The sequence below is a fragment of the Ctenopharyngodon idella genome, chromosome 16 (genome assembly GCF_019924925.1).
Source record: "Ctenopharyngodon idella isolate HZGC_01 chromosome 16, HZGC01, whole genome shotgun sequence".
Lineage (NCBI taxonomy): Eukaryota > Metazoa > Chordata > Actinopteri > Cypriniformes > Xenocyprididae > Ctenopharyngodon > Ctenopharyngodon idella.
This window is the reverse complement of record NC_067235.1, coordinates 10,478,510-10,504,574: the sequence shown is the minus strand read 5'-3', so window position 1 is coordinate 10,504,574 and position 26,065 is coordinate 10,478,510. Positions and strand designations below refer to the sequence as shown.

The 26,065-nt window shown below is 40.9% G+C and overlaps 1 long non-coding RNA gene across 1 annotated transcript; it reads left to right on the top strand.

The window, feature by feature from the left end:
* The first annotated feature begins 11,915 nt into the window (after window positions 1–11,915).
* LOC127497861 (uncharacterized) lies at window positions 11,916–13,603 on the top strand. Its single transcript, XR_007925673.1, has 4 exons — window positions 11,916–11,979; window positions 12,140–12,230; window positions 12,492–12,636; window positions 12,878–13,603. It is a non-coding gene; the product is annotated as an uncharacterized LOC127497861 (long non-coding RNA).
* Window positions 13,604–26,065: the final 12,462 nt, after the last annotated feature.

The window sequence follows — 26,065 nt, the reverse complement described above, 5'->3', positions numbered from 1 at the left end:
TGCCGTCTTTGGAGTCAATCGATGCCAGGGCTGATATGGACACTGAACTCATCCGTGTCCTATCAAAGGCCATCGAGGAGCTCAGACTAGAGTGGTCCTCACCCGAGGAGCCTGCACGCAGCCGCCTGGATGAGTGGTTTCTGCCGGGACGCTGTCAGACCCCTCCTCAGCGATCTGCGCCCTTCTTCCCAGAGGTCCACGACGAGCTGACAAAATTGTGGCGTGCCCCCTACTCAGCTCGTCTACGTTCCTCTGCCTCTCCGCCCTCACTACGGTTGACAGCGCTGTGCAGAAGGGCTATGATAAACTGCCTCCTCTGGACGAAGTGGTGGCTGCACACCTCTGGCTGCTCATCATTCAGAGAGCTGCGCAGCGCCACCGATTTGGCCCTGCGCGCTATGAAGACGACTGCCCAGGCCATTGGGAGGTTGATGGCCAGCTTGGTCAGGCTTTTACAGCCGTTACTTCCTTGTCCCCAAGAAGGATGACGGCCTCAGGCCCATCCTCGATCTCAGGCTTCTGAATCAAAATGATCACTTTGAAACAGATCCTCTCGCTGATACACCCAGGGGACTGGTTCTTTTCTCTGGATCTGAAAGACGCTTACTTTCACATTCAGATAGCTCCCCACCACAGGTGCTTCTTGAGATTCACCTTTGTGAGGGAGTGGCATATCAATTTACGGTCCTACCGTTCGGGCTGTCTCTAGCCCCCCGTACTTTCACGAAGTGCATAGACTCGGCTCTCTACCCTCTGAGACAGATGGGAATCCGCATTCTAAGTTGCCTCGACGACTGGCTTGTTTTAGTCCTGTCAGAGGCTGAGCTAATATCTCACAGATCCTTCCTCCTCAGCCACCTAGAGTGCTTGGGCTCAGGGTCAATTATACTAAAAGCTCAATAATTCCCAGCCAACGAATCTCATTTCTACCAGAAAGACTCGGGAGGCAAGGAAACATTTGAATAAGATTTATTAAACAGTTTGTATGCAAATATCAAATAGATGAAATTATAAAGTTCTTTGGCGAAGGCCCCATCCATAGTACAATCCGGAGGGTAGCAGACGTTTGCAGATCCTGCCTTAAGATGAAAGCAGGGGCGGAGCCTACCCCCGATGTATGGACAGAGACAGACCTGGTGGTGGTGGGGAGGATGGGGACGAATGCCGGCGTCGGTATCTGCGAACATAATAGTGGGTGGGAACGGAACTTATATACTCAGGTGACATGTAATGATTGGCTAGATAATGAGTAATGACGTGCATTAGAGTCTTCCAGGTAGATCTTCCGCTAAAGCTCCCATTTCTACCAGAAAGACTCAGGAGGCAATGAAACATTTGAATAAGATTTATTAAACAGTTTGTATGCAAATATCAAATAGATGAAATGATAAAGTTCTTTGGCGTAGGCCCCGTCCATAGTACAATCTGGAGGGTAGCAGACGTTTGCAGATCCTGCCTTAAGATGAAGGCAGAGGCAGAGCCTACCTCAAAAGAACTGAGAATGGAAAGAAAATACGCACTAGTTGGAGGATTCTTTGAATGGTGTTCCTAAAATATTAACCAAAAGAAAGAGATAATGAATACACAGACATAGATATAAATGTTAAATCATTAACAGAAAGAATCATTATGTCATAGCTTATTGTAATGCCATAGCTTAAAGTATGTGAAGAATGCCGCGTAGGCCATAACATTGCCACGTTAGGCTGAGCATGAAAGCCGCATAGGCTGTAGACTGCCACGTAAGGTATAGAAGGCCGCGTAGACCGTGGAAGAGGCCCGATAGGCCAGTGCGCGAACATGCTGCGTAGGTCATGTATGAAGGCCACGATAGGCCATAGTGAGGAGAAGACAGAGTCGATAAATGAGATGCCTCGATAGGCCGAATAAAAAGCAAGCTGTATAGCTGCAAATAATAGCTATAGGAACTGCCGCCATTACTAGGAGTTTGTGTCAATAGTATACTTACCGCAGGAAATTTAAGTATAAAGAATTTATGATATGCTGTAACCTTACCTGGTGCTTGTTAGAAACATAGCCTTGGTAATTTAGATTTATCATGAAAGTATGCCAGTAATGTAAATTGTTATTTGTTACTGATGATCAGGATTAGTCACGTTAGTCTGAGGTGCTAGGAGACTGCATGTGTGGACCGTGGTCTAAAGAGTTAGCGGTTCGCTTGACCCTGACCCTATATAAGGAAATCAAAGCGAGTGATATTGAATCGTATGAAAAACACCACCACCAGTAGTTTGCGTTAGGAGCTTGCTGAGCATTTCTAATGGTTTGAGCATGGGCAGAGATGTCTGAAAGCCTGAAAACGAAGCAATTTCATTAGAGTGTCCGGGAACATGGACAGCTTTAATAATAAAACTATGAATCACGACTGCCAAATGATTCTCCTTACAACTGACATAATTTCCGGACGGGGAGATCTTCCTTTGTTTATTATAGCGACGGCTGCTTCGTTATCGCAGAACATAGTAATACGTTTACGAGACCAAGCCAATCCCCAGAGAATGCTAGCTACTGCGATGGGATATAATTCGTAGAGCGCGGAAGAAACAGAGCCTGAATCAATAGTAGGAAACTGAACTGGCCATCTTTCTGCAAACCATAACCCTTGAAAGAATCCCCCAAAGCCAATAGATGGAGAGGCATCGGTGAAAAGCTCTAGTGTGTTGATAATTTTTTTCAAAGTCCACGGAGAATCGCGACACTGGATACGAGAGCTGCGCCGTACAGCTGTTGGAGAAGGCGCGACTAGATCTTTGTGGTTTGCGAATGCAACACGAGTGAGTGAACACCGGCGTCGGTATCTGTGAACATAATAGTGGGTGGGAATGGAACTTATATACTCAGGTGACATGTAATGATTGGCTAGATAATGAGTAATGACGTGCATTAGAGTCTTCCGGGTAGAACTTCCACTAAAGCTCCCATTTCTGGGGGCTGTCTTCGACTCAACCCAAATGAGAGTTGTAGTCTTGCCAGTGCGTGTCCTGGCTATACAGCAGCTGACGACCGCCTTCACAATTGGTGTGTCCCTTCCTCTCAGAGTGTTTCAAAGGATGCTGGGCCTTATGGCCTCTGGTTTTGTATGGCCACCCCTTCACGATGACTTGCTTACTGTATTCCTCACTTGTAAGTCGCTTTGGATAAAAGCGTCTGCTAAATGAATAAATGTAAATGTAAATAAATAACTGAGAATAACCGTTACAGTGTACTTAAAGAATTAGTTCACTTTAAAATGAAAATTACCCCAAGCTTTACTCACCTTCAAGCCATCCTACAGTAGGTGTATATGACTTTCTTCTTTCTGATGAACACAATCTGGGTTATGTTAATAAATATCCTGATGCATCCAAGCTTTATAATGGCAGTGAATGGGAGTATGAATACAACAAGTATGAATCTGAATAAAGTGCATCCATCCACATCCATCCAACATAAACCTACTCCACACGGCTCTGGGGGCTTAATAAAGGCCTTCTGATTTCAGAATCATTTTTGCTTTGATCAGCGTTTTGCTTTGGATGGATGCACTTTCTTGAGCTTCGAAACATATTGAGGCATGTGAATAAATGCAAATGTACGTATTTTTAACACAATAAACCTGTAGATGCGCACACTGATTTTGAAAATTAAATTCATGTTAAATTAAATTTAAAATATGTTTTATTAACAAAATTCGGGAGGAGCAATGCTCGAATAATCTGACTAATCATCACATCATTTCAGCCAGCTGTCAACAACAGTGTTAATTTTGATTTAGTTTTAGTCATAGTCTTTTGACTAAAATGCCATTTAGTTTTAGTCATATTTTAGTCATTGGGAATTGTTTTAGTTTTAGTCGACTAAATATAAGATTTTTAAAATCTAATTTAGTTAAATTGTAATGCATTAAGCATTTCTCTAACAATACACAGATCCTATACACTGATATAGGTACATCTGATATTCCCCAAACTGTTTATGTTGATCCAACTGTACTTTGCTCGCCGAAGCGGGCGGTTTTTGACCGTTCAAGTGCAAAAAGACATGAAAGAGCAAAATTCAGTACTTTTCAGGGATTGACACACTTATCATTGAGGTACTATTATAGGTTTCGTTTAAAATTTTTATTAGATTTGATTTTTCTGCTTTCATTGTAATTTTAGTTAAAAGTTTTAGTAATTTTTTGTGTGTTTATGTCTTTTAGTATTTGCTTTTAAATGTCTATAAGTTTTTATTTCTGTTTGTTATTTTAATACCTCAGGTTAAGCTAAAGCTTAGAAACCAGATGAAATAAAATAAGTTTACTTTTTTTATACATTTATTTTTTATTTCAGTTAACGTTTATTTCAAGTAATGAAAATTTCTTTGGTTTTAGGTTTAGTTAACTATAATAACCCTTGTAAATATATACTTGTAAAATATATTGAATAATGTGTGAAATAATGTTCTTATTCTTTCCTTCCTGTGACAGAAGATACAGTAGTTTACTATGAATTAAATAGAAATTAAATTAAATACAGTTTATTGTGTAAACAAAATAACAATAATGACCAGGAAAAAATAATAATTATAAACCCTCCCGAAATACACCGTGACTCTTATTCTGAAATGTCTGCAGTCTGCACTGTAGCAGGCTGCTCACGGGGGTGATAAAATATGCATTCTTACAACAGTCTAAAACATACTACCATATAAACATCGTGTAGTAAACACTGTCATAATTCATTAACATTAGCTTATAAGCAATCGCTTGGCATAAATGTGTGCTATTCATTAATTGCGAATTGCTGCGCAAATCTGTAGAGTGCGCAACAGCGCCGCGTTTCCCGCGGTTAGATCAGCACATTACACTTCAAATGTGCGCATCTTCCACACAGGACAGCAGTCCTAACTGGATATCTTCCCAAATCGTCCCTCTCTTTCATTTTCGTCTCGTTTTTATTCGTTGACGAAAATTAGAGTAGATTTTAGTCATAGTTTTAGTCATTCAAAACGCATTTTTATTTAGTCATCGTCTCGTTTTCGTCCGTGAAAAAATGTTGTTGACGAAAATTATGACGAAAATTATTCGTCAATGAAATTAACACTGGTCAACAATCAGTAATAAACATATCTACCCAATCAGCATTAGTTAAGGCCTATATATAAACACAGTCGACTCACTCATATTCCTCGACAGTTTTTTCAGCATCTGGCCCCACCGCAGCAAGCCAGAGCCGCGCCGCAGCGCAGATTCAGTCCCAGCCAGCTCTCTCTCCACCCCGTCAGCTAAACCCAGCAAGAGCACGATTTAAATCCTTCTCGTTTTCTGATTGAATTTTCACAGTTACACCATCTGGATCAATGTTGATCTAGGGGGATTCACGTTTAAAACTGTTTTTGTATAAGTAATTTGCCGTTTTAAACTAACGTCCGGCATCCTGGCAGTTTAAACACTCAAACAGTCGTATATCACGTTCAGATCGCACGCACAGTCACGGACAGAATCATTATGAAACTCTGAACTTATTGTCATCGCGATTTATCAACAAAATCACTTAGAAACTTAAAGTTACAGTATAGTAGCCTATGTATTTCCATTTTTGAATTACCTTCAACCCACAGCTTCACTATTGGTAAAAAGAAGCAGCACAGACTGGTAGGACAATTCTTACACGCAATCTTTTTTTACTGATGCATTTAAATAATTCTTACCGTTCATCTTAAGCTGAGGTCTCACTACTTTGAACATTGTCGTGATATGACGTCACGGTCTACAGCGTCTTTTTTATAAACGTGAATTCAACATATAACATATAGTAATACATTCAAATGTAAAAATATACAACCTACTCGACTGAACAAATTCAAGGTGCACATTTTTATTTTGCAAAGCATAAGTGAGTCTCTTTTGATCTTTACTAAAAGAAGGTGCATGTGACTCAAATCAGCAACAGTCAAAGAACAAATGATCATCTAAATCAGACTGTACTTTGCTGTTTGATCATTCAATATCAAACAACGACATCAAACCGACGTGTTGGAGGTGAATATATGCAGGTTATAAAGCGTTTTTAGGCTTCTTCTGAGAAAATAAGAATATGTAAAAAGTTTATTAATCGATCTCTCAGTACAGTTTTCACTGAGCTCAGGTTTCCAATCACCTTGGATAAAACAATTGGTCCAGCCACGTCCATTGAATTTCTGGGCTTTAACTTGAATACAGCTAACTTCCAGGCCTCACTTCATAAGGAATCAATAGGATACTAGTGGACCCTAGTGTGAGGTTGCCTCCGCTAGTGGTGCAGGCCCAGACGTCTTATTTTCCTCCCCAGCTTCCCTGTTTTTCTACCCTCCTTGTGTTTCCCCAGGCTCCAGGGGCTGGCCCGAGCGTGAGTCTGCCTCCGCTAGCAGTGCATGCCCAGACGCCTTATTCTCCTCCACAGCTTTCCTTTTTTTCTATTCTCCTTAATTCTCCCCAGGTTCCAGGGGCCAGCCCGAGCGTGAGGCTGCCTCCGCAAGCGGCCTTAGTCCCAGTCATTCTTTCAGCCTGCCTTTTCCAGATTTTTCTCTTCTTAACATTACTTGATTTATGTCTCATGTAAACAGCATAATGAACCTCCAAGCTAGCTCTATTAAGGGTTACCTATGCAGAATCCAGTTTTTCCATAAACGTATTTTCAGCTCACCCTCCTCTGAAATAGCCCATTCACAAACATCCCTTTTTATCAAAGGCATCCAAAGAACCTAGCCCACCTGCCAAGATTCCAGGAAAACCATAACTCTAGACATCCTCCCCAAATGCATCTCCACTCTCCGCCGAGGCTACTACTCCATCAATACAGCCTGCACTCTTGATAAATGTTATACTGGCTTCTTTGGCTTTCTCAGATGTTCAGAACTCACCATTACGTCCAGCTTCAACCCAAAGTTTCATCACACAATTACAGACTTATTAGTGTTAGACGACGACACAATCTCTAACTTCATTAAACAAAGACAGACAAATGAAAAAATGCCAGTTTATCTATATTTTTAATCTCCCTGCACCAATTCAGCTGTACCAAACTCTTTCAGCCTATTTACACTTTAGAAATACTCAGGCCAAATTTCCATTCTCTTCGTCAATGATTCTAACCACCCTGTCACACATTTGGTTCCAAAAACACCTTAAATCCATCTTGATTCAATCCGGCACCCCAGCAAACCACTTTTCCAGTCATTCGTTCTGCTTAGGAGCAGCAACCACAGCTGCCCAAAAAGGCCTTTCCCAGAATCAGATTCAAACACTTGGTCGCTGGTCATCAGAAGCTTTTTAAGAACTACACCCGATCAAATCGCTTCCACATTAAAGAAGCCCAACGAACCCTTATCAGCTAAGTTTTCAGCTCCAGCTTGTTCTCTCATGCATAACCACAAGCCCACCATATCTGACTCAACTAATACCATCATTTCAATAAAGAGGAATATTCTATTTCATTGCCGCAGCAGTGATGTCGCCTCGCTCCCGCAGGAGCTCGATTCTTCTGGCTATTCTCTCCGCTGCCGCAGCGATGTCGCCTCGGCTCCCGCAGGAGCTCGGTTCTTCTGGCTATTCTCTCCGCTGCCGCAGTAGTGACGTCGCCTCGGCTCCCGCAGGAGCTCGGTTCTTCTGGCTATTCTCTCCGCTGCCGCAGCAGTGACGTCGCTTCGGCTCCCGCAGGAGCTCGGTTCTTCTGGCTATTCTCTCCGCTGCCGCAGCATTGACGTCGCCTCGGCTCCCGCAAGAGCTCGGTTCTTCTGGCTATTCTCTCCACTGCCGCAGCAGTGATGTTGCCTCAGCTCCCGCAGGAGCTCAGTTCTTCTGGCTATTCTCTCCACTGCTGCACCAGTGATGTTCCCTCGGCTCCCACAGGAGCCCAGCTCTGCCTAAACTCGCCTTCAGTGCCGCAGTAATGTCTTCATTCAGTGTTGTGAGAAATCTCCCGGTCCTTTAACTAACCATCCAAACAGCACAAACAGCCTGCGCATTGTAATTTTCTGGGGGATCATCAGAAATGTTCCCGGCTGCTGTCCTGCATTGGTTTGCAATTGCTCTGGGTTTGGGCCAAATACTGAGCTCGGAGCCCTCTCCTTGGACAGCACGCCAAATACGCATACTATTACGCATACTATTTACTATCTGATTACAATGAACAGCATAAATGAGTACACCCCCTCTGAAACTTCTGAAAATCAGCAATTACTAAATTACTTAGAAGACATAGGGTTCTTTAGAGATACAATGTTCCAGCAAGTCTGCTTAATCAATTACCAAAGAAGCATGTCAAAATTATTCAGGAAAATAAGATTTTCTTATCAAGGTGATAAAATGTTGTGTAGCAAAAATAAGTACAACCTCCTAAAAGTTACTAAATAAAACGAAATAAAATTTTTCTGGTGTAAGTTTAAGGCAATGTTTGATCAACAGGTAAGTATGTTGAACCAAAACATTTAAAGAGAAGCAATTTCTTGACAATTAAAAGTGTTATATAGCCCACTGAATCATTCTCAGACTTAATGCTGACAACAATGGAACCACTTGGGAGAGAACTGTCAGGAAACTTATTTTTTTAGCACAAAAGAGGACAGTGCTACAAGAGGATTACCAAATCATTGTTTTAAGTGTGAAAAAATAGTAAAAGTAACAGAAATTCAAAAACAATGGACTTGTGACAAGGCCCCTGAAATAATCAGGCCTTCATTTTAATCTTTGATTTAGTGATGAGGGATTTTTTTTGCTAGAGCAGGAGAAAGTGTCTCAGAGCCAGCAAAAGCTATGAAAATGGTGACTGTTTATCTCACAGAGTAAGATGCAGCCTGCAGAAATGACATGCATGGTTGTTGTTCTCACTGGAACTACTTACTGTAGCCAAAGCACAATAAAGTCAGTTAGCCATTTCCAAAGCCCATATTTACAAAATATAGATTCTGGGAATCAATACTCTGGTCTCATGAGACCAAATCAATCATTTTGGATCTAACAGCACCCAAAAAGTTATGGTGTTGCAAGAGGAGGAGTACCCACAATTGGTTCCCACAGTAAAGTTCAGTGGTAGTAAAGCTCTTATATAGGGATGTATGAGTGCTGAAGGTGTGAGGGAGTTGTGCTTTATCAATGCTGTCATGAATTCCCACACCACTGTGTAATTTAATACACAAACTTGAAACAGAAGATGTTACCCTTTCCTCATTACCTGCATTGTTGGGCATTTTTTCAACATGACAATGAGGATATGAATTCTCCCAAGGTGAAAAACCTTCTGTGGACATGTATTGCACTCAATCTTAACACTCTTGAGCATCTGTGGGGGATTCTGTAGAGACGAGTTGAGCAACACTCCCCATTAAAGATAAGGGCATTTAAGGAGCTCATCATCCAGGAGACAGATGTGACAATTTGTCATGAACTTGTACACTCCGTGCCAAGAAGGGTCAGAGCAGTATATTCTAAATTACGGAGGGCATACTAAGTGCTAGAATATTATACATTTGTTAAATCTAGGGTGTACTAATTTCTGCAATCCTTAATTTAAACAAAATTGGCTAATTTACTTATTTTATGGCTATTGATGACATATATTTCTCAGGTTTTATTATGTATATGTTTAATACATTTTAGTTTTGCCATCCTTCCATGAATTGTATTAGTGATCATAAAGAAAATACATCTTTACATCTTCTCACACTCGCCTGGTTACTTTCCTAACCAGAAATACGGGGGGAGTACTCTAGATTCGGACCAAATACCGAGCTCGGAGCCCTCTCCTCGGACAGCACGCCAAATATGCATACTATTACGCATACTATTTACTATCTGATTATTTGTAAGTGTGAACTTGTGAATATTAAAATGAAGAAAACCTGATATATGGCAACGAGACACAGTGTTCATTCCCCTTCTCAGGGAACCGATTGGCATACGCAACCTGAGACATTCCCTTTCAAAGTGGAACTTTGACACTGCGTCTTGGTGTTTATGCTATGGGTAAACAATATCCACTACGCAATACTGGGGTGCCTGCCTCACTAAGTTGTGAGTATGCACACACATAGTGGACATAGCACTAAATGACTCTGTAGAGTTTAGCTGGAGTTAAAAGCATGTCAGTCCCAGAGCGCATCCTATGTGACCCGCTGCCACATACGCCTTGCCAAGGTGGCCTGTAGCGGTTTAGAAGACAAAACCAGATCCTTCAACAAAGATGCCTTACCCTGTATAAGATAGCTGGCCAGTGTCTCCTCAACAGGGGGCATTTTCATGTATCCTTGCTCACGTAATCCCTCCACAACTGAATGATTCTAATGAGGAAAAGAAAAAATATGGGCTGAATAGGTCTCTTCCAGAATCTTTCCACCTCATTGTGCAGATCCGAAAGGAACGGGAGGTTTGCGGGGGAGAGACAATCATGGCCTTCTGTGGTTTCTCACACCACTAAGGTAGATTCGACCTGGTTGTGGCACAGGCAATTACATCCAGTAATTCCCTGTATATGGGGTTGATGGAAGGAGAGGGCTCAACAATTTCACTGCATCCAACTACATCCAGCTCCTCAGAGCTAGATGGCACCAGAAACATGCTTTCTGCTAGATTAAAAGATACCATAGAATGGGCTTCCTGATCCAGCAGATCGCTCTAGTCAGCAAACGAGGATTGAGAAAGCAAAATCCCTTTCTCAAATTCCTTGGCCAGCTAAACCTGCAATCCCCACAATTTAAGTCTTTGCTGTGTTTGTCCCTAATCCCTTGAGAAGTAGGCAAAGTGTGGAGCTTCCTCACTGTGAACTTGTCACAGTGAACCCATCTAGCACCCTTGAGTGCTAGACACGTGTGCTCCGCTCTCAAGCAAACAACACAAAGATTGTGGGTTTACTCAGGTGTCATAAAACGTGGACACGGAGGCAAGCACTTTCAAAAGCACTTGCTGCTTGGTTTATCTATATTTCGTCTTTGATTACATGCGCTACAAACAAAATAACTCCAGAAATCAAAAGCTGATGACATGTAATACAGGCGCCCTTTTATACTCACGGGTGCTTCGCTTATGATGTCACGGACTGTCGTCCGCCAATGAATATTGGCGTGAGATTACATGTTCCTCAGACACCGGTCATGCTGATGTTGTTCCCCATAGCGTCAACACCAAGACGCAGCGTCAAAGTTCCATTCCGACAGGGAACTACTGTATATCTTTGTTTTTAAATGTTACAAAGCAAAGATATGTTTTTAGAAGGCTGTTAAACTGATGTCCATGTTTTCTAATAGTGTTACAAACCATCCCACCCACTGCTACAAATCACTCTGCGAGTGTATTTGGTTTTAACAAAACACTCTTTGCACTTTAATAATTTACGCAGTTTAAGGATTTTCCCCTAATAGGCTGATATTTGAAGCTAGCTATTAACTGTGGGAGCATTTACCTTTATTGTTTTACTCAAGAAACTATAGGTGATAAGTTCTTTCAGTAACTCTCCAGTTCAAAGGTTACCCATATTATGGGTCACACCAAATGTTCCTTGGGTTTTCTACTCCTTGAGTAGTAAAGAAATGACTTCTCAAGATGCTAACTGTGTTTTACATCTTGTAATATATAATTTGTTATTTTCTGGGTTTTCAATGGCCTTCAAAGGTTTGTAATGATCAGATGTTTAAACATCTTTAAGAAAACTAAAAATATTTTTACTGGAAAAGGTTTGCTGATGTCAAAAAATCTTTTACATTACTTAAAACTTATACTGAAAGTTTTCTGACGTCATATTTATATATAGAAAATAAGAAATATGTGTTCCAGATATGTGTCAGGTGACTAACGATCAACAACAAGGAAATTCCTCCTTTAAAAAAAAACAAAAACTCTCATAAAGCATGAAAGAATCTCAAAACAAAAATAATGAAAAAGAAGAGGCTGGACCAGCAAGAGAGTATATAAATGAAGGTTTGGCTAGCCGTCTTCCTCAAGGAACACCCACTCAGGCTTAACTACAGGTAACAGCATCAATTAACACTACTGTACATCATGAAAAAATTGTTTTAAATGTTTTCAGTTATCTATATGTTTATTATTTTTTGTGGATACAGTAAAAATTAGATACATGTTTGTTTTTCACAGTTTAATAACTCAATGCTTGTGTTTGGTTTGATCTAGATTCTCAGAGTGCAGTGAACAGCTAAGCATTCCAAAATGCTGCATTATTTTGTGGTATTCTCTTGCCTTTATGCCATGAGCATGACCATGCGTGAGTATCATTAACTGTCCAACTCAACAAAAGAAATTAAATAAATAAATCAATGTTGACTAATTGAATATGCATCAAGTGTCAGAATTAGGCATTAGAAGCACTTTTAAAAGTAGAATAACAATAAATTGCCAGGTTTCGTCCTGTATAACTAAAACAGTCAAAATAAAGGTTCCAATTAGAACCATAAAAAGGGTTTTAGTGATCACTGAGAAACACATTTTTATGTTAGAGACTTAAAGCTGTTAATTACCTTTTCAGCTTTACCTGATTATTACTCGTACTCCCCTGCTGCGGGGGATGGCAGTGGAACTGAATTTTCCACCGCAAATGAGGGTCGCATCACTGGAGTCAGAGTTTATGAATACCCCTACTATGGATACTACTACAACAACTACCTCAATGGGTAAGTTTTGCCAAGCACTGCTAGATAGTTACACATTAGGAAACATTAAGAACCTGATCTGTCAGAATTATTGGACTGGTTGCCTGCACGTAAATCCATTTTGCAACAAATTATACTCTTCATATAGCATTTTCAAAATTCTGTTTTTTCTTTTTTCTTTCTGTATTGATTTTATTAGTTATATGGTATTTTATTGTGAATTATTTTAACAATAATGGCACATACTGTATCTGTTTAATAGGCTCCAGTTGCAATATAACGGTAACTGGACAGCACTGGTTGGCACGAACGGTTATGGCAATGAAAAGGAGATGACACTCTTCGACAACGAATATTTTGTTCAAGTCTCTGGAAAGTATTACTCTGGTTATATCTCTGAGCTTATGTTTGTCACTAATGAGGGGCGCTCTTTTAAAGTGGGGCAGCCTACTGGACTTTCATTTAACTTCTACCCAACCCATGATGGAAGTGAACTACGTTTCCTCAGCGGTCGACAGAATGGATTTGCCCTGACCTCCATTGGGGCTCACTGGGCTGTGTTTAACAACAATTCCACTGCATCATAAAGACAGAAATGTTTCTCTGGCTAAGAATTATGTGTTTATTTGAGGAAAATGCAAGTTAATAAGTAACCGACTAATATTTTTTTTCTGAGCTCTTGATGATGAAATTATGAAATTTTCTGAGTTGTCATCATTATTTGAATAATTTATGGTTAATATTTCAGCCTTAAAATTAATTTACTCATTAATTCAACACTAAGGAGACTGGCTAATCAAATGTTATTCCTAATCATGCTTTAAGGGCTTCACCTTTAACACAAGAATTCTTAAAGGCTTTCAATGATTTCAACTATTAGGCTTGATTTTACTATTAAAGTTGATTTTTTTATTAAAATTTATCAAAACAAATGTTATACTTTATTTCATTATATGAGGATCACAATAAAACTGACTTAAAACATTTACCATGCTTTCATTTATTTTTGCTACTTTCAAATGTATTTTATGTATAGGTTTTATTGTTTACCCTTGACCTAGACTTTCAATAAAACTTTACAAATTCATATAAAAATATGAATTATTACATATTTGTATATGATAATCTAAATTAGGTAAGAACTAAACATAAATCATTTCAATATTTATGTGAAAACCACATCACAGTTGTGCCATCATTCCCTCCACACAAACTTTTTTGGTCCTAATAATGTTTGTTTAGGATCACTGAGGACGCCTAGTCCTCAGGGGGGGCCGCGAGATAACTTAAAATTAATTCAAATATATTAATATAATTAATTAATTTAATTATTAATACGTTACATTAAAAAAAAGATTAATTAAATTAATTAAAAAATACATTTAAAACAAGGCACCACCTCTCTCATACGTATTCTGTGATTGTTTCGGATCAGCCCAGGCCGTTTCTCATCGTGCTGCTGTGAAACACAGACTGAACAGTGGCTCAAAACGCAAACTAACTCTCTAAGTTGGAAAAAGAAAACCAGTGTCGCTAAAAAGGTTTTGATGGATGATGGTTGTAATGAAGGTAAAGATGATTACAGTGACATACAGCAGTCGTTCGTAAGGCATGCGCTAGTCCATTATTATGCGTAAACAAACTGCACATTTGCTCTCTCGACTCACTGATCGCTATTACACAGTGGTGGAAAGAGTACTGGAAATTTGTACTCAAGTACAAGTACTGTTACATTGCTGAAATAATACTCAATTACAAGTAAAAGTACTCGTGTCAAAAAAGTACAAATTACTCTTCTCAAAAACTACTCAAACTACAAATTACTAATTACTTTTTAGCCAGCGATATTTAATGAATTACCAAACAATATTCAATCAAATCATAGATCTAAGTAGAAAATAGCTACTTTCAACAAAGCACTTTCACCTTATTCATGAAGTACTGTACATGAATTAGTGGTCATGATACTGGAATTTCTAACTTCAATACGATACCTTGAAAATGATCGATATTCAGTATCATTTTAAATACCATGGGGAAAACCACCACATACTGTATACTGCCATATAGATATTTTAATATCTAATTTTTATGTCCATCCATTTTGTCAAGGCAATCATTATTTTCAAGCTTCAAAAAGCACAAGACTCGTGGCAGTAATCAATTTGAATGGAGCGGTTTAATTCAAGTCTTCTGAAGAGACACGTCCGCTTTATACGATGAACAGATTTTAATTTAGGCTTTTGTTTACATATTTAAACATTGATCAATTACCATTACAATAATCTCACTTAAACATTTGCTCACTTTGTGTATTTGTGTCTTTATAATAGGGTAACTTTGTTGCAATAGCTCACACGCAACACAAGAAAGCTTGATTTCAAACTGAATTGAATTTACAAAAAAGACAAGTAAAGAGTCAGTAATAAAATAAGAACAAATAAACAAATTACCTCAATTCATTTGAGGTATACGAAATATAACAACACTGAATTTTTATAGGCTGTGTATGTTAAAGGGTTAGTTCACACAAAAATGAAAATTCTGTCATTAATTACTCACTCTCATGTTGTTCCAACACAAATTAAGATATTTTTGATGAAATCCGAGCGCTTTCTGACCCTCCATAGACTGCAACGTTATTACCTCTTACAAGGCCCAGAAAGGTAGTAAAGACATTGTTAAAATAGTCCATGCGACTACAGTGGTTCAACCTTAATGTTATGAAACGACGAGAATACTTTGTGTGCAAAATAAATAAATAAATAAATAACGACTTTATTCAACAATTTCTTCTCTACTGTGTCAGTCTCTGACACTGTTCACATAGTAAACATAGTGCAGCACTTCCAGGTTCTATGTCTATGTTCTATGGCCCATTATTGGCCGGCTACTGCGTCAGCATCACATGCATGATTCGTGGTGCTCACATGAACAATATCAGAGAGTGACACGGAAGAGAGAAAATTGTTGAATAAAGTCTTTATTTTTGTTTTTTGGTCGCTTCATAACATTAAGGTTGAACCACTGTAGTCACATGGGCTTTTTTAACAATGTCTTTACTATCTTTCTGGGCCTTGAAAGTTGCAATTACATTGCAGTCTGGGATCAGAAAGCTCTCAGATTTCATCAAATATATCTTCATTTGTGTTCTAAAGATGAATGAAGGTCTTACAGGTTTGGAATGACATAAGGGTGAGTAATTAATGACAGAATTTTCATTTTTGGGTGAACTAAACCTTTAAGAGCCATATTATATGTTGTTTATTTAGATAAAAAGAACATCAGAAGGGTTTGACCTGTAATGTCTGTACAATGTAGTGATGCAGCTTTCTGGTGCATTTCACTTATAGCCAATAAGATTTCCTGTAGCATTTTCATTGGTCAGGCGTGGAGGTCTATTCTGATTGTTTGATAACTTTTGACAACGTTTAATTTAAGAGCATGCGGAGATACGCGATTGCACACTACACAGAGCGCGCACTCATCTGAGTGAGAGGAGAGGCAGTTCACTTGTATATTGAGAGCTCACGTTGTTTTCTGCCCTTACAATAATGCGCTCTCGACATTTGTAATTAAAATACGCCATTGAAACCTGCAGGTATGATTAAAATTATGCGCAATACCTGCAATCCTGCGCTGTAACTGAAACGAGTGCAGTATTGATTCAGAGAGGAAGGGGGCCTTGCCGTAAAAAAGGTTGGGAATCACTGCTAAATAAAACAGAACATAGGTAAACTTGTTTTTTTTACTGTGCATAATTTCCACTCAAGCTGTAAAAAGTGTAAAAATATCATTTAATTGTGTAATTTGGATACATAAAATAGCTGCTATAAAATAATTAGCAACACTTTACTAAAAGGTTTCATTTGTTAACATAGCATGAAGTAAGAATGAACAATACTTCTACAGGATTTATTAATCTTAGTTAGGCAATTTCATCATTTACTAATAAATTTTTAAAATCAAAAGTTGTATTTGTTCACATTAGTTGCACTGTGAGCTAACATGGCCAAACAATGAACAGCTGTATTTGTATTAACTTAACATTAACAAAAATTAACTTAACATTAACAAAAATTAATAAAAACTGTAACAAAAGTATTGCTCATTGTTAGTGCATGTTAGTTATTATATTAACTAATGTTAATAAATGAGATCTTATTGTAAAGTGTTAGCAAATCATTTTTGCAAAAACGGTTAAAAAGTCATTTCCAACACAGAACATTATAAACGCAGTGCATCATTTGAGGTGTGGTGGACACTGTGGTGTGAATTTTTAAAAAAAGAAAAAAAAAAAAAGACAAAAGTAACAGAAATTTATGTCCAGAAATTTAGTATATAAAATAAAACAAGAGTATGAAAGTGTACTTTAAGAGAATTTACTTTCTTAAAGTTCACACGGCCAAAGGTACCAATAGTTGCAGAAACATTTTAAGTTTTAGATGAAGTTGAATTGAAGAGGTGGGGGGAAAAATACATTTGGACAATCTTATAGAAACAATCATTATTATTTAAATCAAGGGTGTTAAACAGTTTTGCAGAGTTTGGCTCCAACAGTAATTTAACACACATGAACCAGTTAATCAAGGCTTTTAGCGCAACAACTAAACTCTGAAAGAATGTGGCCCTCCAAAGAGTTTGACACTCCTGATTTAAATCTTATCTTTGGATGTGTAGGGTGAAATGTCTTTATGCCAACATTTACTTAACCAGTGTTAAGAACAGTGTTAAAAACACTAGTTGACTTGAATTTCTGATAAGCTAGAATAAGATATAATCAAGGTTAAGGTTGTATGATTTGTATGACAGTTCCTCCTTTTCAGACAATTATGTTCATTCAATGTGCCTCATGAGTATTCATATGTATTTTTACTTAAAGAGTGGTTCTACACGTACATTTACATTTACTTACCATAAACACTGAAACATACAGTTCTTTGTCAATTTTTTCTTGGCAACAATGTGCATTGAGGTCATATATCGACCACAAAGGGGGAACTCACAAGCACACTTCTGAAACATAAAATGACAAATGGGACACTCCACAATCTTGTGGACTTCAAGATCACAAGCACCCAGTGGCCATTGTAAGTCCACTAGAACGTAAGTGCGTATTAAGTGTGCCATTTGGGACAGGGCCACGGAGTGGATCGGGATAACATTTTCAGTCCGGGTCTCATAAATCATAAATGAGCAATTTAAAACATGGGGGCTGAAAACATGGGTGGAAAATCATCCCAATTTTTTGTTTTCCACCGAAAAAACAGAAAGCCTCGATATGGAGCTTGCACCTTAATGGGCAGGAAGCATTTGTCGAGCTTGCTTTTTTTGATGAGCTTCCTGCTTCTCAGCCGGCCAATCAATATTTAATTTGGCCACAGCAAACAAGTGATAACCTCCACCAGCTCGTCACAAGCAGGGGAGTGAGGTGGCGAATCCTCAGACTCCCCTGCCTCGATGCTGTGCACATCTACCTCCTCGGAGCTGGATAGCTGCAGCGCTGCCATTTCACTCATGAAATGAGTGGACAAACGGGACAAACAACACCAAATAGACAGACAATTTTGAACACAGAGCCCTGATTGGTAAGTTCCCTTGAAAGAGAATTACAATTCTAGTAACAATATAGCATTAAAAAGATATTTTGAGCCGCTAATCCCACTCCTACCTTTAAATCTACCCATAACAATTTCTTAAAAAATATACAGTTATAGAGAAAAACATAATATAATTTATTTATTGCAAAAATGTCAAAAGTGGTACCAAAAGTAGTCCAAATGATGATGTGTTTCAGTCACAGTCCTCTCTGGTGGTATATAATAGTTTTGTATTAGGTAAAGAGCAGAATTTAAGTTATTAAAGGCCACTAACTGGAGTCACAACAGGCTGCAGCTGTCAGCAGCCTGTCCATTCTACAACATCAGGGTAACACACACTAAAATAATTTAATAAACATTAACTAAATAATATAAAATAAAACACAAAACAACTAATACACATTACACACCTGGTAGAAATTCCCCTACGCACACCTGACTTAAGTTAACCTGGGGCGTCTCCTAATCGACACCCAAGCATCTCCTAATCGACACTTACTAATTTATCCTCCAGCGCTTGTCTCCTAATTGACACCCTGCCAAGTCTGATGACATCTCGCCCCTTATGAACACTATCACTTCTCTAGTGTTCCACTAACCTGCTGTGCAGCAGTAACCAGACAGACTCCAAACAATTCCTTTGAAATGCTTTCATCTCGACTGGGAGGACCTCATATCAATCACAGAGAATTCTCTGTCAATTCTTTTCAGCAGGGACTGGGCAATTGGTCAGGATTGAAGGGAAAATAGATGCAAGTACATCCAAATTCTTGGTTGAGAGCCATACCTTCTGACCTAGATGGTAGCTCGGAGTGGACAATCTACGTGTGTCTGTGTGATGTTTCTGCCACTGGATGGCTCCTTGTAGATGGTGATGAGTCCCAGACCCTCTCACTCTCCTGGAACCAGTGATTGACCAATGGTACATCCGACGGTTCCCCCGACCAGGGGAACATGGGTGGTTTTTAGCAGAGTACGCATTAGAATGGAGTAAGACACGTGGCTCGCTGGCGGAGAGAGTTTTGTGCATACTCAGCTCAGGCTAGATACTGGCTCCAGGAGTTCTGGTTGTTATGGCAGAAAGTTCTGAGGAAGCAGCCAATTCCCTGTACCTTCTGTTCCGTCTGCCCGTTTGTCTGAAGGTGGTATCCAGAGGACAAGTTTATGGTCACACCTAGGGGCTTCATGAATGCCTTCCACACTCTGGATATAAACTGAGGTCCCCTGTCCGATACGATGTCTTCGGGGATTCCAAAGTATCTGTAAACGTGGCTGAAAAGGAGCTCTGCGGTTTCCATAGTAGTGGGCAATCCTTTAAGGGAAGAAGACAGCATGATTTAGAAAAATTATCCACAATTACTAGGATGCAAATGTTACCTTGGGATGATGGCAGATTTATGATAAAATCCACCGCTAGATGTGACAAAGGGCGATTGGGAACGGGCAGAGAAAGGAGCTTGCCAGAGGGGAGATGGAGTATGGGAGGCATCCCCTGCTGCTGTGAAAGCACCGCTCCTACTCCAGTGGTACAGACGTCCGCCTCCACAATGAACGTACTGTCTGGATCAGGATGAGTGAGGAGTAGTGCTGAACAGTAGGCTTGTTTGAGAGTGTTGAATGCGGCGTCAGCTTCTGAGGACCAGGACAGAGACTTGGGCTTACCTCGGAGAAGTGAGGTGAGTGGACTGGTGATGGAACAGTAGTTACGGATTAAACGACAATAGAAGTTTGAGAATCCAAGGAATCTCTGGAGTTCTTTGATGGTTTTAGGAATGGGCCAGTTGTGAATAGCCTCCACCTTCCTCTCATCCATAGAAATCCCCTTCTCACTGACGATGCTACCGAGGAACTGGATTTCAGACTGGTTGAACACACAATCCTGTAATACGGAGGGGGCGTTGACCAGACCGTAGAGCATAACGGAGTACTCAAAGTGGCCAGTAGAGGTCACAAAAGCTGTCTTCCACTCATCCCCCTCACGTAACCGGATGAGGTTGTACTTGCTGTGGAGGTCCAACTTGGTGAAGATCCTAGCTCCTCGGAGATGTTCCAGAGACGCGAGGAAGGGGGTTCCTGAACTTTAAGAAGCTGGAAGCAGCAGGGGAGGTAGATGGTCTGATGTAACCTTGTTGTAAGGCCTGACGAATATACTTTTCCATGGCTTCTTGCTCGGGTATTGTCAACGGATATATTTTGCCTCTGGGTACTGATTCACCAGGAAGGAGATCAATTGTGCAGTCCCATGGCTGGTGAGGTGCTAACTGGGAAGCTCTCTTGGGACGGAAGACATCCTGGAACTGGGAGTAGCATTCAGGAAAATCCACAGATAGCTGATGGGTAGGACTTTCTATGGATGTAGAATAGATGACCACACTTTGGGGTTTCGCCCAGGAGCGGAGCGGTAATGAGGGGAAGCAGGAAGAGAAACATTGATCGCTCCACTTCTTTATCTCACCAGTTTTCACAAGAGAACTCTGGATGATGTTGTATTAACCACGGTCGCCCTAAGATAATGTCGGTGGTGGAATTCTCTAGAACCAGCAGAGAGATTTCCTCCCGATGCAAAGCCCCAACACCCAACAGAAGAGGTCCCACTCGTAAACAGATCTTTACAACCCTGCATATGATGGGCGACTCTGATGGAGAACTGGATGAACTTCTTGAGGCCGATGGAATCATCGTATACAGAGAGTTGCAGCCGCAGCAAGCTTTGTAGCAGGAATCCATTGCACTCCTCCGCTTAGCCAGAGTAGGGTGCCAGGTTGGCCATGGGACTTGCGATGATGGCAGGTGGCGAAGAAGTGATTGGTGCAGTGACTGGTGTGGTGGTGGATGGATTGGTTAGTGAGCAGCAAAGGAGATCCACTAACTCTTGAAATGGGTCCATGTGTGAAGTACTCATACTGCCATGCTGTTTGTAAAGTCTAGTCTTCTGTCAGGAAACACAGACTCGATAGAAAGGTAAGTATGAATAAAGACAATGCTTTATTGAACACAGCAGATATGCAATGGCGTTGAATGAAAATGCTGATGGAGAACAACAGACGGGTAAGTTGCCTCACACACACACATATTCAATCACTGTAGATAATGTTAAACACTTTCTTTCGTAGGTCAGACACACGGAGCTTGGAGGGAGACACAGAGCTGGAGACTGGAGACAAGGAACTGGAGACTGGAGATCGGAGACTGGAGATCGGAGACTGGACAAACAGCAGGTAAGTAGACTCCAGGTGAGTAACAATCCAGGAGAACATCAGGTGAGTCTAAGACGAGACTAGACAATGTGTGTGTGTGTGTGTGTGTGTGTGTGTGTGTGTGTGTGTGTGTGGTGAATCCTTTTAACTGGTGCAGTTGGAATGAGTGACAGCTGATGGTGATTAATACTCCAGTGATTGAGATCTGTGTGACTGTGCGTAGATGAAGCCTGGTGATTCTGTGACTATATATATATATATATATATATATATATACACCGATCAGGCATAACATTATGACCACCTTTCTAATATTGTGTTGGTCTCCCTTTTGCTGCCAAAACAGCCCTGATCCATCGAGGCATGGACTCCACTAGACCCCTGAAGGTGTGCTGTGGTCTCTGGCACCAAGATGTTAGCAGCAGATCCTTTAAGTCCTGTAAGTTGCGAGGTGGGGCCTCCATGTATCGGACTTGTTTGTTCAGCACATCCCACAGATGCTCAATTGAATTGAAATCTGGGGAATTTGGAGGCTAAGTCAACTCTTCAAACTTGTTGTTGTGCTCCTCAAACCATTCCTGAACCATTTTTGCTTTGTGGCAGGGCGCATTAGTCTGCTGAAAGAGTCCAGAACCACCAGGGAATACCGTTTCCATTAAAGGGTGTACATGGTCTGCAACAATGCTTAGGTAGGTGGTACATGTCAAAGTAACATCCACATGGATGGCAGGACCCAAGGTTTCCCAGCAGAACATTTCCCAAAGCATCACACTGCCTCTGCCGGCTTTCCTTCTTCCCATAGTACATCCTGGTGCCATGAGTTCCCCAGGTAAGAGACACACACGCACCCGGTCATCCACGTGATGTAAAAGAAAACTTGATTCATCATATATACTAGGGATGCACCGATACAAAGCTCATGTACTTGTACTTGTACTCGTACACGTAAAAATACCCCCGATACCAAAGACAGATACCTCACATGACGTAACTGACAGAATTTACTGCGCACAGACACCGGCGGCAGCAGCAGAAACAATGTCAACCTCAGGGGTGTGGAAATACTTCAAAATCAATGATGACAACCCACACATTGCGAACTGCATGCAAATCGTGCTGAATGACACAGACCTCTCTCGCGGGCTCTCTCTCTTTCTTGCGCATGATCCCAGTTCTCTCAAACAGTGCGCGATCCTAGTTCTCTCAGACAGTGCGAGATCAGTTCTCCTTGCACACATAGTTGTCAAAATGTCCATCGTGTAGAGTATCTCACGTAAATACAGTCGGTTATGGCTTAAGTGGACGTAAACAGGTGGGTGAAAACAGGATATGTGTCTTAAAGGGACAGTAGCCTAATTAAATATTTGTCTGTCATTAATGTTAATAAAACAACAAAATATGTTAAATGATTGTATATATATACATATATATATATCTTGTGAAATAAAATTTCTCATATCATGGTCATATTGCCCACTCGTCCTGTATTCCACCATGAGAAATCTGGTCACCCTAGGTTGTGTTTACATTGATTCACAGTGTTATGTTATAAACATTTGTTCTGTAATATTTGTTTAGCACTTTTTGAAAGGCAGGTTAAAAAAGACCTGTTTGTTTTTTTTTTTTTTTTTTTTTTTTTTTTTTTTTCATTATGACTTTGGTAATTATGGCCTTTGAAGGATATTGGACACTGTGAAATTTGTGCTTTAAGTTTGTGACAAGCACATAAAAATGATTACTTTTTTTCATTGGAGTAATAACAAAGAAGCTGTCCTACATTCATTAGTCTCACTGTGTTGTACTTAGAAAACTGCCACATCACCAAAAAAAAAAAAAAAAAAAGAAAAGAAATTAATAAATGTATAGGCATCGGTATCGGTATCGGTGCATACCTAATATATACTGTCTAATATTGTTTGCTCTTTTGTTACATTCAACACACACTACCTTTGGGGACATTTAGTTAAGCATATAAAGCATATAAATGTTAATTCTGCAAGAGAAAGGTATGGTAGTTATGATTGATAAAAAAAGATTCCTTCAAATAGACATAAGAAACAGAGCTATTTAAATAAATATAATCATTTAAAAAAAAAATTATAATTTATACCTATCCTTTCACTTCCTCTAATCCCTCTCTATTGTAGCTTATGATACTCTGAGCATTACCTAAGACTTGTATTGTGAGCACTTTTTGTGTCTATCTGCCTCGTCATGACGACTCGCTTGTTGTATTCCTCACTTGTAAGTCGCTTTGGATAAAAGCGTCTGCCAAATGAGTAAATGTAAATGTAAATGTATAAATGTCAAATCCTTGTACTTCTTGCAGAATTACGGTTTGTCCTTGATGTTTGTCTTGGAGAGAAGAGGCTTCTTTGCTGCCCTTCTTGACACCAGGCTGTTGTCCAGAAGTCTTTGCCTCACTGTGCAGATGCTCTCACACCCTCCTACTGCCAATATTGAATAGCTCTGCACTGGTTCCACACACGATTCCATAGCTCTTGGCACTTGCTTGGCACTTGCTGGATGTCCTGAAGCCTTCTTTACTGCAGCTGAACATTTCTCCTTGAAGTTCTTGATGATCTGGTAAATGGCTCTTTTGGTGCAATATACTTTGCAGCAATTTCCTTGCATGTGAGGCCATTTTGATGCAAAGCAATGATTGCTGTAAGTCTTTCTTTCTTTCTCGCCGACCATTTTTCCTGTCATTAAACTAGCAAAAGTGGATTCGGACACGCCCTAAGTGCATTTGCACCGTGTGCTTTAGACCATGCACTTAGATCGTTAAAATAAGGCCCTAGAACACAATGACTGGAAGCACTTCTTCAGTCTGTTCTTATAATCCAATATAGTCCAAGCTCATTCACACTTTCCCATCTGATATGATCAGTGAAATGATGTTAGCTGGTCATTTTGTGTCAAACAGTGAAATTTGAGTTCCCTTTCAGTCGGTCACGTTCGACGTACGTCAGTAGTGACCGACGAATTGGGATATCGCTAGAGAGCCCTATCAGCTTCGAGTGAACTACAACAGGCCAATGAAGTTGGCGTGCGATATTTGCATAATGCGCACCGCCCCCGCCAGGTGGTATAAATAGGGGAGCAGATGCAATCGCACTCTGTCTTTCGCTTCGGAGCCAACCTGTGTGTTCCTGCTGTTAGTCTGAGAGTGACTTCGCAAGCCTTTGAAGAGCTTTTGTTCTACAGTGCTGGCTTTATGGCACCTTACAGCGAGGCCGCGAGCTTCCCAGAGTGAGCTTCTCGAGCTGTTATACAGCTCTCAACTGCTGTTTTCACAGCATTATTTGCCCCGTTGGTTTGCGATTTGGGCCGGTTCCTCTGTGTGTGTGACTCAGGGAGTGAAAAGTGTACCTGCAGTCACATCGCGGCTGTTCCCTGTGTGCTTCGGCACAAAGAACAAGAGCTTCTAAAAGAGCTTCACAGACAGACACTGCGTCTTTTTCAAGACGTCATTCTGTCTGTGCGCTTCTGGAGGCGGTCGTTTCCTATCCTCACTGACGGCCACAATCACTTTCTCTCATGTCTGCTTAGCGTGCTGAGACTGTGTTTGTGGGTGGTTCATATTCTCTTGTAAAAAAAAAAAGAGAGCATGCCCACGTCGGCGCATTGTTCGTCTTGCCTTTCTCGTAAGGGCTTGAGCGCTCAGCGCGCCGTGTGCCGTCGAGCTGCCGGCTGACAGCGCGCGTTGCCATGGCAACCCAGCGCGTTGTTCGGCGCTCTAGATGCGTGGTCGAGACTCGAGTGCCTCAAACGAGGTGGAGTCCCCTCACCTATTCCCCAATCTAGTTTCTCTTTCTGAATCAGAAAAGTACTACTTTTGGTGAATAAGCCAGGGTGACCAGAGGATCACAGTGGGGCATTACCTGCCGAGCCAATCTCCGTGGGCCCCCCACTCCTCTAGCGCATCGCAAACATGCTGTGACTGGGTTCGTGGGTGGTTTATGTTTGGTAAAAACATGGCCACGTCGGCGCTCAGCGCCGTGTGTCGTTCAGTTAGACGACCACGTTCACTCTCTCACATGGCTGGTAGCTTCTGGGTGGATTGCTGGTCCTTCTCATGGGGGACCTAGCATCTTAGTCAGGGCTCCAGCAGAGGATCAGATGTCGACTGCTACATTGGAGAGAGGGTTGTTGGGCTCTGGACATGAAGATGAGGCTGAGCGTCCCACGGTTGTGATGTGCTCATGCTGAATCAGATTCAGAGTTAACGACCATGCTTTCCCGGGCCCCTGGGGGCGTGGTGTGACGCGTACTCGCCTTGCCCCGCCCCCTGTCTTAGCCTGGACGTGCATGAAAAACTTGGCAGTTTAGAAGCCTTTCTTGGTGCCAAATATGGAACACCAAAAGGGTCATATCTGCATTAAGTTTTTTCTCTCTCACTACCCTCTGTGGTGGGGTGGCAGTGCTACGGGCACACCACCTCTGCCCTGCATGGGTCTTGGCCCCCGGCAAGTCTGTGGAAGGCCAAAGCACTCATTGCATATGGGTAGTTCTGAGTCGGGGTTGAGCTACGCATGATGCAAGTCATAGCGCAGGCCCCTGGCCAGACAATGTCTACCATGGTGGTCCGGAAACACCCCTGGCTAGCCTTGCAGAGGTGTGTCATCGTCTAAGTACGCTTTCTCGATGCTC